This window comes from Ahaetulla prasina, chromosome 4 (genome assembly GCF_028640845.1).
Source record: "Ahaetulla prasina isolate Xishuangbanna chromosome 4, ASM2864084v1, whole genome shotgun sequence".
NCBI classification, from domain to species: domain Eukaryota; kingdom Metazoa; phylum Chordata; class Lepidosauria; order Squamata; family Colubridae; genus Ahaetulla; species Ahaetulla prasina.
In genome coordinates, this window is record NC_080542.1 from 32,598,324 (window position 1) to 32,602,861 (window position 4,538).

The following is a 4,538-nucleotide window of genomic DNA, read 5'->3' on the forward strand; positions in this document are numbered from 1 at the left end:
AAGCTTGATTATTTTTATCAGATGGGTCTGAAGGTGTAGCCTGGGAAAGGGAGGAATCAGGAGATGATGGCCTCATTACATCCTCCAACTGGTCTAGTTCTGGCTCCTGGAGCCGAGCCAAAGGAATCGGTGTTCCCAAGGTAAGCCTTACCGGCCCTTCCCCCTCACTTTCTGAGTCACTTTCGGGCATGGGACCAGGTTCGGGGGGCTGGAGTCACAACACATCCTGTCAGACTTGCAAGCCATCTTTCTACCTTTGTGCCTTCAGACTTCAGACCTGCCACAAATTCTACCATGGGAAAATGGGGAGGGGGACTGTATAGAGTGAAAAGGATATGTAGTCAAAATAAAAGGCCATTGTGCCCTGCAGCTATGCTGAGAAGAATGAGGAGGTATCTTCTGTTCTGGAGGGTACCTGATTGGTCGTGTGGTGGACATGTGGGTGAGGGGCAAGATCTTCAACTTTCTTTTTGGTGTGGAAAACCTGGAACTCGGATTTGGGTTTTCCCAGATGTGCCAATATGACATCTCTAATAAAAAATAGCTTTGAGGAACTTCAAACCTTGGACTTTGATTTCCTTGGGGATGTTATTTGGAAACCTGACATACGTGGACACACAGAGACACACCATTCAGAATTAGACTGAGATTATCCCCTTCAACTACTTCCTCACAAAGCTGCTCTTTTTTGCTCTGTGGCACTAAGGCCCAAGCAATCATATCTCCCTGCTAATTCCATGGGGGAGGGGCATCCTACTCAGGCAATTCCCTCACTTAAAGAGATAGCAGAAAAGAGATCTCCACAACCCAAGCCCTGACTGTAACTCACAAATGATGCTGCCCAGTTGCCCAGTAAAGCAGGATACATTGCACTGGTGCTCTCAAGAGTAGGAGTCCCAAGGCTCATTGTGCATAATTTTAAAAATACTAAATAGCTTGGATATTATTTAGAAATACTAAAAAATACTAAATACTAAAAAATACTAAATAGCTGCACTGGCTAACCTCAATTTGGATTCACAAACCCTGGAAACTAAGAGGAAGGGCAGGTTTAGTAACCATCCCATGGAAATGGGCAGCCTGTAATTTAAAGGAAAACTATGGCTGTGAAGAATTTTGGGACTTGTGCTTGCATGAATCCTGACTGGAAACTCACAGAAAGTGATAGCTAACATCTGAAAATAATTGGCATAGAAAATTGGATATTGTAAATTTCTTTCCAGAACTTTTCCCCTGGCTGCTAGACTTTCATGGTTGAAGTCTCTCCTTTTGGGAGCCACTGAGGGAATCCTTCTTCTGCTGCCTCTATCAATGTCTTCCCCTTTGCATCAGAAAAATTAAACGCACCCATCAAAATATTATTATTATTATTATTATTATTATTATTATTATTATTATTATTATTATTATTATTATTATTATTATTAGTCTCCCTGACCTGATCAATTTTTAATCTTTTGCCAATAACATGTGTAACTTCTACATATTTTGGCAAAAAGTGGGGATTGTAAGAAGTTAGCACCTACCCCTCTCCTAGAAAAATGAAATATTCTAGGAAATATTAAAAAGGCAGAATATTGTATTTTCCCTAAAGGAGAAACATGTTTTTAAAGACATAAACTCAGAACCTCAGCTCCCTGCCCCCCCAGCAGATATTTTGGTGCCAACCTATCTACAAGACAAAGGCTGGGACAGCATATCTATAAAACAAAAGACATGGCCCTCAGGACCTGATAGGATTAGCCCTCACTCAAGATCCAAACCAGGGCAAAGCCATTAAGCCATAATGCCCCTTCATTACATCATTACCCACAAAGATTCAACCAGGCTTGGGACTCAAGACAATCTACAAAGTTACCACTGCATGGCCCCATGGGAGTCTGACAACCAATCAAAGTACATTTATTACACAGGAACAGGAAGCTCCAAGACCGGACCCAAGAAAGGGTATAAATCTCTCTCCCTCTCTCACCCATGTGCTCTTTTTTGCCCAGGACCTCAAACCATCTGGTCCTATCCACCATTAAACCATCTTTCTGAGCAGTCTCCATGTTTCCAGTGTCTTTCTTCCCACTTGGAACTGAACCCAGATGGACATTTTTCCCAACAATTCACAAAAACCTGAATGCAGTCAGTTCAATTTTTCTCAAAAGCTACAAGTAATATCCAAAGGCTGAAAAAACATACAAGTCATTTAAAAGGTACCTTTGCTAGGGCTACTGACTGTGTGTGCAAATGCATATAAATCAGAAGCTGATTGCTTGAAATTTTCTGCAGCTTTTAAGCCTCATGACTGGAAGATTTTATTAACTGTTATTCAATCTGGGGATCCTGAAGGTGTACGAAATCCTATGATATCTGCTGCTATTATATGTGCTGATTACTGATCTCTTAATTTTATGACAGTACTCAAAAATTTTCAAAAACACTAGTAATCAAACCAATATTGTGCTTGATGGCAGTTGTAGTCCAAAGATAACTGGCAAGTACCAGTGCAGGAAAAGTTGGTTGAGGTTCCAAGGATCGAACATAGCTAAGATAACATTTTGTTATCTGTGAAAAAACACATACCAAAGCTTGCTCGGTTAGAATAATTTACATGTCTACCCATTTTCTTTCTGAATCATATATATTCATGTATATTTCAAATGAATTGGTTCATTTCACCCAATTAAAATAGGCCAAACCCTGCTTTTAGTTAGATGTATCCTACATCTAAATGCTAGAAGAAACAACAACTATAAAGAGAGATTTTAATATCAGAATGTGATGTGATATAGTCTGATACTATTGAAATATGCTGGATTTCAGTGCTCCAAATCTCCCATGCAGCATTGGAGGAGTTAAAAGCCTAACATTTCTGAAGAGCACCAGATGGATGAATATTAGATCAGAACATCAGAGATGAACTAAGATATGAAGGTGAGTGTTCTCGGTCATCATTGCTATGATTACAAATGGGGGCAGCTGTAAACTTTTGGGAGGAAGATGAAGTATTAATAAATAAATAAGTCAAAAATAATTTGGTGAGAGGTTGAAAACTAAAATTATTGATAACAACAATAAACCAGTGTTCTAATTTCTTCCATCTGGTTAGAATAAAGGTACAGTTCTATTTGAAGATGCCTCATTGCAGGTGGTTTCACATTGCGGATCATCCATAAATCATTTTGTGACAAGGGCAGAATGGCATATAGGTTAGAATGAGGGCAAACTGTGATGAGGAAGTTTAAAAGTGTGACATATTTTATAGATGGTTTGCAAGCCACTTGAAAAATCATTTTTCTGTCACCACTTCAGGCACTCCATTACTTCGGTAAAGAAGCTTTTGTTCAGAATAGTAAAAGCACCTTGATTTTTTTTATTTTTTTTTGCTGGAAGCAAAACTGCAGCAAGCACTCAAATGAAATGCATATGGTAGCAAATACCAGCTTTATTTTGTATTACAGAAGCTGAGAGGTATCAAATTCTGGAGTGGGAGTGAGTGGGATGGGACAGTCAGTAGGTAGTGGGCTAGTACAAACTCATTTAGGCAGATTGCACTGTCTGGATTCATACATATACTGAACCACAGAACAAACTTTGGAATAAACATGTTTAAAATCATGAGAATTTGATGTGTTTGCTTAAAACTGAGACTGAGTTCAGTGACCTTTAATTACTAGTAAAAGGAATTAGGATTGTGAGCCAAGCATATAAGGATTAAAAAGGCAGGTCCCAAATGCTTTTTGCTAAGACAGAAAACCTCAGAGCACTCTTCTTGAGGGGAAAATGCAATTCTCATAAATAAAAAAAAAATGAGTACTTTCTTTGCATTGTCATGAAAATCAAAAGCAGGAGCTTGGGGCCTCCTCTTAAGCCAAAGAGAGGGCTAGCACTTAAAATGAAGGAGACAGAAAAAGGGATCAGTAAGGTCAAGCGGCATGTCTCTGACAGTTCAGGGCAAGTCTAAATGTATACAACAATCTTTCTGAAGAGGTCCATTGGTTTAGTTTGCATTAATTCTACGGATTGCACTTCAGGGTGGAGGATCCCAGTTCTATATCATGTAAGAGCAATAACCTTTAAGCTTTAGTGGAGAATTGTCACTTCTATTTATTACATTTCTTGTCCATTTGGCCCCTGTGTTTATATTCCCTGAGTGCCACATAGAGATAGCATTTCCTGTATATTCTGAAGTAGTGGGCTACTTGAAAAGTTTGTGTCAGAATAAATTTCATTAGTTTTCCATTTAGATGCCAATGAATAAGATTTGTTGAATGCTTATTTTCAAATTAAAGAAGGTTTATTTTCCATACCATTTGGCATTTACAACCCACTAGTGTCAGGACCAGTCAATGTGTAGGAACAGGCAGAAGAGGCATTTCACTTGGACCTCAAAGTATTTTTAAAAAGTTAAATAAAAACCCTTTTAAAATAAATGCTCCAAGTATTCTTATTCTGGATGTGCCTTATTTTGTTATAATGTATTTTCCTCTTCCTTTTGATGTTGGTGGTGAAGAACAAAGAGGAAGAGGAGGAGGAGGAGATGGCTAGGG